Source organism: Poromitra crassiceps (genome assembly GCF_964638095.1).
Source record: "Poromitra crassiceps genome assembly, chromosome: 1".
Lineage (NCBI taxonomy): Eukaryota > Metazoa > Chordata > Actinopteri > Beryciformes > Melamphaidae > Poromitra > Poromitra crassiceps.
The window spans coordinates 115,491,926-115,505,286 of NC_139623.1; the positions used below are offsets into that span (position 1 = coordinate 115,491,926).

Consider the following 13,361-nt stretch of genomic DNA (forward strand, 5'->3'; position numbering starts at 1 on the left):
GGCGTCCCTGCAGTCATGATTGTATAGGCTACTTTTTTTACTTTCACTCCTGCACTTTCTTGCTACATGAGGTGATTTCCCCTGTAATTTTTTTATGAATGAGCTGACCATTCCCACCTTTTCCAGCTTGCTGCGACGACGCTTTCAAATGGAGGCGGGTTGCCAGGTAACCCGGCGCTGTTACTACCTACCGTCGCGGGACAAAAGGCGTAAAACAATTGTCCACCAAAGCGCGTTCACGACTTTCACATCGGAGGCGCGAATCCTATTTTCCGTGCATTTTTCGGCTTTCAAGGCCGGTGTGAAAGAGCCTAGTCTTTCAACCAGAGGTCCACTGTCCACTGTAGGTCTTCTTCAGGGCTTTAAACGCTAAAAAAACAACTTAAAAAGTTTAAACCACTGAAGAATTACCTACAGAGGTCGAAACATGTTGGCTTTTTTAATGATTGAGCCACAACGATAAATGCCTTTTAAATATTTCCTTCCTAATGGTTAACATGTTTTTAAAATGGATTGTCCTTTTGTTTGTAGTGCTCTCTTTTTTCACTGTTTCCCAAGAGAACATCACACATTTTTGATCCTCATTTGACAATAAGGAGCAACCAGTCATTCCTTTTTTTCTAGCTTCCACAAGCGATTTGAATTGTGAAACTTCAGCAGAAGCATAAAGCTACAGCCCATCACCCGGACTATAAAGCTGGACTAACAGGCAGTTCAGACATGGCAATTCGACAAGGACCTAATGAAAATCTAGCCTCTTAGACACATCCACCCATGGAGATACTGTACTTCTACTGGCAAGCATCAACACAGGAGAAAACAAGACAGACTGCCAAGTCGCTTGCTGCTTTCCGCACGAGTTGGTCTAGCAAACAATGAATCATGGCTGGCTGTGCTTTATGGAAATTACCAACACTGTCGTAACAAACATTTGACCAAAGGTAACAACATACTGTAAATGTCACTTTGACCACTTGATCCCTCTGAAGGGCGCTTGTGTTAATCCCATTGTCAGGGTGTTAGGAAAATCACAGAGGGGCAATAATAAAATTCTTTCTAGATTGTAACGACTCCAGCCATGGCCGACCCTCCTTTGAAGGGCTTAAGGAGTCAAGAGTCTTCTTAAATGTCAACCCCTTTGTAGGGCTTAGGGACGGGCACAGTAGCCAAGGGGTAGGGGGTGGGGTGTGAAGGCGTAATCAGCACCCCTGGGTGTGAGTGGAGAGGGAAATAAAGGGAGAGACACTGAGGGTGATGCATTCCACCCATACCACCAGAGCATTTAGAGGAGGAGAGGACAATAATGGAGATTAGGACTGCAGGCTTAGACACACAGACACACACACACACACACACACACACACACACGCGTAGGCTGTCCATATGTTGACAGCAGCAACGTTAACCACACTGGTAACTCCCATTGTGAATATTTTAGCAGATGAACTTAACCACACATTTTCATTTTCATTTGGCTGGTGCAATGTCACCAAACCTCAAGTCCAAGTCGAACCCAAGTCCGAGTCATGGAGGTCATGACCGAGTCGAGTCTCAAGTCCTCAAGTCTCAGTATCGGATTGAGGTAACGTAATGCTTGCTAGAACAGTCATTTCCTCAATTGTCCTTTTACAGATGAGTGATTTCACAGACATGTTCAAATCATCTTATCAGTGGTTGTGCTGTAAGGGAGTGAACCACTTTAGAGCCACGGACCCCCATTTGATGAGATTTTGTTTCTCGCACCCAAATAATCTTTTGTATTGTTTGATATGATTTTGTCCAGAATCTCATGCCTATCTGTATTGTAGGTAGAGAGATAACAAAGAAACTATGACAGAAATAGTCATTCTTCTACATGCAATAACTGTATTAACTTATTGTAAATTAAATAATGCTTAAGTTTAATAATTCATCAATTTGCTGGGGACCCCCTGGAACCCTTGGTGGTCCTCATACCCCAGGTTGAGAACCACTGCTGTAAGGTACATTTTCATAGGCTCTGTCTACACGGAGGTCTATATTGTTATTAATCAGAATCAGAATCAGAAAGACTTTAATGATCCCCGGGGGGAAATTGGGACAAGTTACAGCAGCTCGCACTCAGAACACACATAGCATAACACAGTATCTCCCTAAACTTAAACCATCAGTACAATAAGTAAAATGCAGTAAAATGCAATAGAGTAAACTAAAATAAAGTAGAGTAAGTAGAGTAAAGTATAATAAAGTAGAATGTACAGTACGTGTCAAATTGCAGTTATTGCACATTGGAATTATATTAAGTCAGCTTGCCCATTACATGTGGCTCAGCTAAGGCACAGTTAACCTATCGGCTGAGTCAGTCTCAGGGAGACTGAGTGACTCCGAGGTGCTCTTTTAAGTGAGGCGTTAAAGAGTCCAATGGCCACAGGCAGGAATGATTTCCTGTGCCTCTCTGTGTTGCATCTAGGTGGGATCAGCCTCTCACTGAACGTGCTCCTGTGTTTGACTAGCACGCCGTGGAGTGGGTGAGAGTCATTGCTCATGATGGAGCGTAGCTTGGACAGCGTTCTCTTCTCCGACACCGCTGTCAGAGAGCCCAGTTCCAGCCCCACAATGTCCCTGGCCTTACGGATAAGTTTGTTGAGTCTGTTGGTGTCCGCTGCCTTCAGCCTGCTGCCCCAGCACACAATAGCATACAGGAAGGCACTAGCCACCACCGACTCAACATCCTCAGCATGGTCCGGCAGACGTTGAAAGACATCAGCCGTCTCAGGAAGTAGAGACGGCTTTGCCCCTTCTTGTAGAGTGCATCAGAGTTCTTAGCCCAGTCCAGTTTATTGTCAATGTGTAGAAATCTGAGTTGCTAAAAAGATCATACACAAATTTGATTGAATGCCTCACGTGGACTGGCAAGAATTATATCATATCTGGTCCACTGCCCTGCCTAGGTTCAGGAGACATGATGATCTGTTCAACAGGGACGGGCTCCATTTAAATAGAAAAGGAGCTAGGGTGCTCTCTTCCAACATCCAGATGTCTCTGAACTCATTCAAATGGGAGCCTGACACCGAATGACATGACTCACACCCAAGCCTCCCATCCGATCAGCCTCTTCAACACACTCACGCCTCCCCTCAGTTCGGGCTTGGTTTAGTGTCTTTTCCCCAATTGTCAATAACGGATCTGCACAACTGTGATGTTTCTTCTCCTGGTACTGATGTTTGCCTCGACCCTGATTTTAAATTGCTGTACTGTGCGACTCTCACGCCGCACCTCAAGACCGAGGGGAGTCTCAGAGGGCAATTTAATATTTGTTCCCATTGGTCCCGACCATCATGTTCCCCCCATTAGGCAAACCCCTGCTATTCTGGGGTCCCCACAAGAATTTCAAGCCGCATCTGGCTTGAAATTCCTGCACCTGAATGTCAGGAGTCTGCTGCCCAAAATTGACTTCATTAATGTATTAATTAATGACGCTTCCCCCGATGTTCTTGTTATTTCAGAATCTTGGCTCTCTAGTAGAATTCCAGATTCAGATATCACCATAAATGGGTTTAACCTTTTTAGAATGGACAGAAAGGCTAAAGGAGGGGGTGTCGTGATTTTGGTTCGAGACCATTAAGTCACACATGTCCTAGCAGCCTCCTCTATTCCAAAATGCCTTGATTACATCGCCTTAGACATCTGTATAGTGTATAGGAGGCGATATTCATATTGTAGTCTTAGGCATCTATCGCCCACCCTCTGCGCCGAAATTGGCTCTTGACGATCTTGGGAAAGTGCTGTCAAAATTCATCTCAACTGAACTAATAGTGCTAGGTGACCTGAACCTGGATTGGCTCTCAGAGGCATCTACTAATCTAAAACACCTTTGTCTAGAACTAGACCTATCCCAGCTCATTCTCCATCCCACTAGGCCAAACGTAAAAAAAACATCTAAATCCACTCTGATAGACATTGTCTTAACCAACAGACCCCTTAAAGGAACACTCCGCCCATTTTCAACCAGCTTTGTATCATTAGAACATCAGTAGTATATCAGAAAACTGTAAATTGTTTTGAAGTCTGTCATTTAATTTGACAGTTATTGAGTGTTAAAGTGTGGACCAGTGACATCACTGGTCCACACTAACTCAAATTAATAACTCCTTAACTCAAATCAACTCTCAATAACTGTCAAACTAGATGAATGATGAATAGTTTGACAGTTATTGAGAGTTGATTTGAGTTAATGAGTTATTAATTTGAGTTAGTGTGGACCAGTGATGTCACTGGTCCACACTTTAACACTCAATAACTGTCCAATCCCCCCTCAGATGAATTGTGAGAATAATATAATCTCCAATAGAGTAGAGATGTGTGATGCTTTTAACCAGCACTTTGCCTCTGCTGGGTATCTATTTGAGAAGCTCTCTGCTAGTACAGTTCCCTCAGGTCACACTCATGATGCCTCTGCTGATCCCTCAGCTGAGGGCTCTTCAGTCCCTTCCCCTTTCGCCAACCACTTTTCATTTAGACCTGTAAGCGATCACAAAGTCCTTGAGGCGCTCTTAAAACTAAATACAAAGAAGTCCAAAGGGGAAGATGATATTACACCATTTCTCTTACAACTTAGTGCCCACCTGGTTGCCACGCCGATAGCCCACATATTTAATTTGACATTTATCTCTGGTGAGATTCCATCTATATGGAAGACAGCTCTGGTTACGCCCCTCTTCAAAGGCGGCGATCCAAGCGAACTAAATAACTATCGTCCTATTTCAAAACTGTGCTGCTTAGCCAAGGTGCTTGAAACCTTGGTGAACGAGCAACTAAGGGCTTTTTTAGACACTTATAATATCCTCCAATCCCACCAATCAGGATTTAGACCCAAACACAGTACTGTCACAGCCACTTCCCTTGTAATAAATAACATTCTAAATGGTCTCGACAATCGCCAGCATTGTGCAGCTCCATTCGTAGACCTATCCAAAGCCTTTGACACTGTAGATCACAACATTTTGTTATGTAAACTGTCCGACATTGGTCTGGATGATCCCTCAGTCAGGTGGTTCGCCAACTACCTAACCGGGAGAAAACAATCCGTTGTCGCTGGCAACATCAAATCCAGCCCTTTGTTGATCGGTAAGGGCGTGCCTCAAGGGTCCATTTCCGGTCCAATTTTATTTACTCTTTACATTAATAACATTTTTTTCCCCTCTGGGCTCAGTAACGTCCACTTTTACGCAGACAGCACAATTTTATATTGCTTCGGGGCCACTCCGGCTCAAGCGGCTACAAGTCTGCAGGTCGCCTTTGACGCATTTCAACGGTCCCTTTTCAAACTAAAATTAGTCCTGAATTCAAATAAAACCAAGTGGATGATGTTCTCTAGATGTACTTACAACAACCTTGGTATCCGCACACTTCAGGGTGAGGAAATTGAATGTGTGGACTCATACAAGTACCTTGGTATCTGGCTGGACACTAAACTTTCCTTCCACTCACATGTTGAACACCTTACCAAGAATTTGAGGAGGAAGATTGGCTTCCTGTACAGGAACAAATCCTGCTTCTCTTTTTATTCTCGAAAATCTATTGCTCAATCGTTAATTCCATCTGTTTTTGATTATGGAGATGTTATATATATGCATGCCTCACCCACCATTTTGAAGCCGCTTGATGCTGTGTATCATAATGCTCTGCGTTTCATAACAGGTGACCTTTTTCTTACACATCACTGTATATTGTATGAAAATGTGTGCTGGCCCTCCCTGATGGTTCGCAGAGAGCAACATTGTCTCTTATTTATTTATAAAGCTTTGATTGGGAAGCTGCCACTTTATCTGTCCTCAACTCTCACTCATAACAGTATAAGTTATCAAACACGCTCGCGGTCTTATGTCAGACTGTCTGTCCCACGCGTGAGGACTGAGCAGGGAAATACTGCTTTTTCTTTTTATGCTCATAACAAATGGAATGAGCTCCAGGACAATTTAAAATTGGAGCGATTGATCCCTCTTAATTCTTTCAGAATGCTGCTAGAGAGCGCCCTACAAGAGGAGTGTTCGTGTTTTACATGAAATATTTTCACTTGTTCTTATTGTTTTATCATGTCTGTAAACTTGTAACCTCTTTGTATATGTTTTCTGTACCCAGGGCACTCTTGCAAATGAGAGCTTGCTCTCAAGAGATATCCCCTGTATAAATAAATGCTAAAAAAAAAAAAAAAAAAAATTAACCGCTTTATTAAATTTGCGGACAAACACCACTGGCATTGGGCGGATTCTTAACAACGACGATATATATGTAAATATATATGTGATATATGTAAAAAGGTGCCGCAACAGAGCCCAGAAAATAATTGATGACCCCAGTCACCCAAGAAATGGTCTGATCACCTGACTTCCTTCGGGAAGACGCTTCCGGTGCGAGCACTCCCCAGACAGGAAGGCTAAACATAGACAAGCAGACTGGTGAACAGCTTCTTCCCAGAGGCAGTACGGTTCTTAAATGAATAAATAGCACAACTGCACCTTTTTGTTTTAATCTGTTGCTTTATTTTATTTTTAGATCTGCTGCTATTACTGTACTATTTTATTATTTTATCCTTTTATTTTTCTTAATTTTGAACTATGCAAGCGTGCCATTCTGGCATAACAGCACTTTATTACGTTGCCTTCTTAAAATCATATTTTATACTTTTTACCATGCACTGTGCCGACATGCTGAATGTATCCATGTCTACCATGTTCTAGTGTTTGTCATGTGCTCTCTGTATTTGTTTCTCTTTTTTATACCATGTTGGAGGTGTGGCTTGTGAACAAGAATTCCAATGCATTTTAATGAAAAATGTTATGCAAATAGGAAATAAACTTGAAACTGAAACTGAGCGCTAACACCTGAGGAGACGGTCATTTATTTTGTACCTTATGTTAATAATTGCTCCATTTGGCAAGTGGTTGGCTGGGTTTCACTGTACTGTCATGGTACAACCTCATATGGGTTGCAAGCTTGCTTCGCTGCTGGTGTGCTGTTTCACTTAAATACTACAGTTCTCATAACGTTAGAATGGCCAGGTTATGAGCAGAGCCTTCAGCGCCAAACATAACTATTTCCATTCATGCAATAAATGGTAAATCTATGACGAGAGTGTCATGGGTAAAGTTAATTTAGTGATGTAGGATATTTCCCTTGCATCAAGATAGCTACTTCGATATCTTGCCAGATGTTCATTCAGGGATGGTCAGTGTGCTGCTGAACGCTCATCTTGAATGTGAAGGGCCCAGCACTGCAGCATGGGCATCCAAGCTGTTGCTGTTGCTTAATAGGTAAAGTTAATTTGGTGATGTAGGATATTTCCCTTGCATCAAGATAGCTACTTTGATATCTTGCCACATGTTCATCAAGGATGGTCAGTGTACTGCTGAGTTCCCACCTTGAACGAGAAGGGCTCTGCGGCATGAGCATCCAAGGGAAATTGCAACATGCTTGTTGCGTCATAGGCTGGGTAATGGGGATTATACACTCCCTGCTGATTCAAGACTCAAGCAGGGAGACATTTTGTTGTTTTGGGGGGGGGGTTTGCACTCCCCGCAGAAACTCTTGCTGCTGCTTGGATTCATGGGGAGCATCCTCAAAAGCAGAGCCCATCAGCTAATCTTGTAGAATTGATTGGCCTTCACTGATACATCATTCCAGTCTAAAAGGCTTCTTCTTAGTTGACAGCTGCTGATTGGATTATTGTTAAACATTCATCAATCATAGCATTCTAACCTCGATGCTCAAAAGGCTATGAGTGCCCACCTGAGTTTAAAAATTATGTTGAAGCATAGCGCTCAAGTTCTCTTTATTATCTAGCATGTATTGTTAAACTACTGCTGTGTTACAGTAATTGCCTGGCTCTTCTGCTATAATTCAGTCTAATTGGCTCAAATTTGCTCAGCTAGCTCCTCCTGCTGGCACTTCCATGTAAGCACATGGAAGGCCAGGGAGGTTCGCCTGGTATGGTCGTTTTGGGGTCTTTTGTTGCTCTCCTTGCCTTAAGGCTATTCCATGTTGCTCATGGAGGGGCAATGAGCCCCCAGAATCTGCTGCTGCTGCTCTCCCTGCCTTAGGCTTTCCATGTATGCGCATGGAAGGGCAGGGAGCCTCCAGAACAGAGCCACACCGCCAAATATAACTCATGCTAATAAAAGCTTTAAATTGATCTAAGTGGTGTGTTTTTGACTAAAGTGGTCCTGACTGAAATCACATTCTGTTCGTTTCGTGGATCTGTCTGGACTCAGCGCTGTGCACAGTCATTTCAGTGGGTGGAAGTAGCCTACTTGCCTTGACAGACAACTCATTCAGCCAATCAGCGTCAGATCCAGTCAAATCCAAATCCACTCGGGAGAACGGTGAAAACATATTTTCCGCCGAGAAACTACTACTTGTAGTACACTCCCCCCGGACCACGACCCGCTACAATTTGCATACCGCCCCAACAGGAGCACAGCGGATGCAGTAGCACACGTGCTCCACACCGCCCTCTCTCACCTGGAGGGGAAGGACACCTATGTGAGAATGCTGTTCGTGGACTACAGCTCAGCATTCAACACCATAGTACCCTCCAGGCTGGTAAGCAAGCTCAAGGATCTGGGACTAAACACAGCAATGTGTGACTGGATCCTGGACTTCCTGACAGACCGCCGCCAGGTGGTGAGAGTGGGCAACCTCACCTCCTCCCCACTGACCATCAGCATAGGAGCGCCCCAGGGGTGAGTCTCCAGCCCCTTCTGGTACGACCTCTACACCCACGACTGCGTGGCGACTCAATCTTCGAACACCATCGTGAAGTTTGCAGACGACACAGCAGTTGTGGGGCTGATCTCCATGAGCGACGAGACAGCCTACAGAGAGGAACAATGGTGCCAGGACAACCACCTCTTTCTGAACGTCTCCAAGACCAAGGAGATCATTGTAGACTACAGGAGGGGGGAGGGCGCATACCCCCCAATCACCATCAACGGCACAGTGGTGGAAAGGGTGGACAGCTTGAAGTACCTGGGAGTCAACATCCACCAGGACCTGACATGGGCCGGCCACACCGCCACTGTTGTCAAAAAGGCCCAACAGCGACTACACAGACTCAGGCGCCTGAAGAAATTTGGGCTAAGGCCAGAAATCCTTAGGGACTTCTACAGAGGCACCATTGAAAGCCTGCTGACTGGCTGCTTCACCACCTGGTACGGGAACTGTACCACCATGGACCGCAGGGCGCTAAGAAGAGTGAGGCGCGCGGCCCAACACGTAACAGGATGTGAGCTGGCAGAACTGCAGGAACTGTATAACCAGCGGTGCCTCAGGAGGTCCCTGAAGATCATCAAAGACACAAACCCCTCGTAACGGGACAAGCCCCGTCTTTTATTGTCACACGAACACCACAACACATGCATGCGGCCACAACACACTCATGCTGACGGTGGCCGGTGAAAAGTGTCCTCTGCATTTAACCCATCCAGGCATGTCCTTTCCTCCGGGGGGCAGGCCAGGAGCAGCCAAACCACCCCCACAACAGCCTGTTCTCCCCGTTAGCCTCAGGGAGGAGATACAGGGTCCCAAAAGCACGCACAAATCGCTTGAGGGACAGTTTCTTCCCCCAGGCCATGAGACTCCTTAACATACACAAATAGTGTAGTAGCTGTACTGTACTGTACTGTAGCTGCTACCATTACGTATGTCTAATGTTTAATTGTATGTTTAATTAGGTATATGCTATTTGCACCTGTGCAAACAGAACTTCAATTATGTTTAAGTATGTTTAATGTATGTACATGCCATGTGCACCTATGTGCAGTGAATATGCCACTGTCTTTGACTTGTCTTATCACTTTACTGCCTTATTGCTTGTTGTGTCTCTTGTTTTCCTGCACCCATATGCCCTGTTATTTTGTACTATGTTGTAAACGGAGTCCACAGCACAATAATTTCACATGTGATACTTGTACTACGGAGTGACAATAAAAATCTTGAATCTTGAATTGTTGTTGTTGGGTGTATTTCTGCAATAATTGTACTTTATTGCTGTTTAAACTGGACAAATGTTGACATTACTGCTCGAGGTGGACAGCCATGGAGGCAGCCATTACTGTTTTGCCAGCGGTGTCCCTGATTGGCTGGTTACAATGTCAACTACGAGGCAGGTCCCTGATTGGCTAGGGCCATTTGTAATTTCTGAAAGCGCCCACCCCGGGGCAGAGGCCAGATGGTCTCCAGAACGAAACACAATGTGAGTTCACGTGACCGGATGGTTTACCAGGCTAACAGCCCCTCACATTGAGTTTCTGAATTCTGTGTGGTGCTGATGGACAGTGCAAAAAGTGCTCTGAGAACAAATTATTTGACCTCTGTACTGTTTATGGTCAGATGTGGGCCACCAACATTTTTGAGATTTTCAAGTTGGCCATGAGTCGGAAAAGGTTTGGAACCGCTGGTGTAGCCTGTATCGAAGGTGATCAAGTCCTAAATTCAAGTCCCATTCAAGGATTGTAGATCAGGATCTCCATGAGCCCAGGCTTCCCCCCCATCCTCTCCACCCAAGACAATTTGGTCTCCTCTCCACCCTGGCATCTATTCCTCCCTCCATTAACACGTTCACTGCCGTTGACGAGTCAACTCGTCAAAAAAAAAATTAATAATAATTTGACGGTGGGACGTGGATCAACGCCCCCCACGTCTCCTATAAAAAATATGCGAGCCACCGAACGTGTACAACCGATTCCACCGACCCACTAAGTGGCGACAGGGCTCTCCAGACTAGAAAAAGACGAGCCAAAACTGCAGGGGAACGCGCGAGGAAACCATTCTCATACTGTAAAATGGATTGGCGAAAACGCTTTCGCTTTCGCGCTGGGAGCTGGCGGTGGGGGATTGCAAATTTGCATAATAGATTATGGGTGCAACACACTTTGAAACACCGGCAGAAAGCCCACAATCGCACGCAGCTTCATTCCAGCTGAGCTCACAACCGAAACGAACGAGCCCCATGCAGACTCGCCCAAAGAGCGGCCGCCAGCAGCCAGGCAGCACAGACAGGCAGAGCCTCGCTTGTACCGCTGCAGCCACGGAGGGAGAAGGAGAACACACACCGAGGGAGGAGTTTGAAGGAGAGGGGGGTTTCCTGCTGCTATGGAGGAAATTACTGTTCAAAACTATTGTTTAGATGTCTGACGTCTTACGCCAAAAATAAATGGTTAAAGTGACTGTTCTATCGAATTTCACAAAAAGCCATTTATCTCAGCTTAAATTTTCAGACGCTGAAACCATGCTGTATTCAACTGCTAATGCCTACATAACTACTAACTCTACAAACTAACTCTTTTAGACAGAGAAAGCACACATTCTATTAGTTCTTTTGAGATATTTTGTGTTCACAAAATCTTAGCAGAAAATAATCCTCGGCTCTTGAAAGATGAGCCAGAATCCTCAAAAAAAAACCTTGGCAGAAGCTACCTACAGTAAAAAAAAAACTGCTGGCAGTGAATGTGTTAATAAACCTATTGTATTCTGGTCCTAGCTCTGATCCAACCCGTCCCTTCCAGAACATGAGACCTCCCACCCAATCCCACATTCCCCAACCGCCTGGTTTCCAAGGTCCATTGAAATAGTCCAGACGCCTCATTTCCAGCTATTTTTAGCATCACAATAAAGCTTACGAAAAAAAGGAGAAAAAGTCTTGCAGCCATTTCACATTAAATGTGCTTTTGGGGAGGGGGGACTGTTCTGCCAGCAAAGGCCTGCCAAAGCAAACGCAGTCCAAGGGAAACAATAGCATGAAAACAGCATTTTTTTCCCTCTTCATAAGCTGCCTTCTGAACAAGACTCAAATCAGTGTATTTCTTTTAAAGAGGTCTGTGACATTTGAAATAAAGAGGTTTTGTTAGTTTGCAGGGGAAAGCAATGTCTTCCAGAAATCCTCTTGGGCCTGGAAACAGACGGCTGGAGGGCAAGAGCAGGGGAGGGGGAGCTGGACCGGGCTCATCTGGAAAGAGTTCAGTCCAGAGTTGTAAATGGCAGACAAATGGCCGCTTCCTTAAGGCCAAGTGAGCGAAGTTACCGGCTGCCGTTCTGCACTGTTACAGAGGACTGTCAAGTATGTTGCGTTGCAGTGTCACATGCTGTACTGTCAGTGCCGTTAACAGCTGCTGTTACAGAGGACTGTCAGGGATGTTGCAGTGTCACATGCTGTACTGTCAGTGCTGTTAACAGCTGCTGTTACAGAGGACTGTCAGGGATGTTGCAGTGTCACATGCTGTACTGTCAGTGCTGTTAACAGCTGCTGTTACAGAGGACTGTCAGGGATGTTGCAGTGTCACATGCTGTACTGTCAGTGCTGTTAACAGCTGCTGTTACAGAGGACTGTCAGGGATGTTGCAGTGTCACATGCTGTACTGTCAGTGCCTTAACAGCTGCTGTTACAGAGGACTGTCAGGGATGTTGCAGTGTCACATGCTGCACTGTCAGTGCTGTTAACAGCTGCTGTTACAGAGGACTGTCAGGGATGTTGCGTTGCATTGTCACATGCTGTACTTAGTTACATGACACTGCTGTCGATGATCAATTAAATGTGTGTGTACGGAGGTTGCACTGTGTCCTGCTGGAAGACCCTGCAGCGCATAGTGAGAGCAGCTGAGAAGGTCATTGGTGCCCCCCTCCCTTCTCTCCAGGACATTTATGACACATGCCTGGTCTGCACTGCAGGCGACCCCATGCCCTCACACTGCTTCTTCAGTCTCCTGCCGTCCGGGAGGAGAATGAGGAGCCTTCGGGCAAGGACCAGCAGACTGAGGGACAGCTTCATCGACCAGGCTGTCAGGAAGCTGAATTCTTCTCTTCCAGCCCCCCTCCCCCCCCCACAGACTCTGGACTATGACACCACGCGTTATTATGGAACCCACCGCGGTTCCGGAAAAACCACGCCCTGTGCCCGCCTACGCAGCAGTCAAGCGCTGGGATTGGCCAGGCGCCAATGAGGTCTAATGCTCACAGCTCGTCACTCAATAGGGAAATAAAGCTTAGTTGATGACTTATTTACAGAGTAATAAGAGAGTAGGAGCACAAGATAGGGATTTGGCAAAGGTTTGGTAAGATAGGGAAAACTTTTTTATTTTCTTAATTTTTTCTCCTAAATCCATTGCATACCTAAAGATGTAACGCTTTTCTTTCTTCTCTTTTTATACTTTTTTATGAATGTATGCAAATGTATCTCTATACTCTCTTAATGTAAATTAACCCACAACGAAACAGCGTCTCTGGAAAACCATCTGTCAGTGTGATTATCCTGTTAAAATAAAGGTAAAAAAAAAAAAAAAAAAAAAAACTTAAGACAGCATGAGTGTGTGTGTGTGTGTGTTTGTTTG

At 45.1% G+C, this 13,361-nt stretch overlaps 1 protein-coding gene across 1 annotated transcript in view; it reads right to left on the bottom strand.

Moving 5' to 3' along the window:
- bbs9 (Bardet-Biedl syndrome 9) overlaps positions 1-13,361 on the bottom strand; it is a gene marked incomplete at both ends in the record, with an annotated part of 588,136 nt that overhangs the window by 393,313 nt on the left and 181,462 nt on the right. The window lies entirely within an intron of this gene.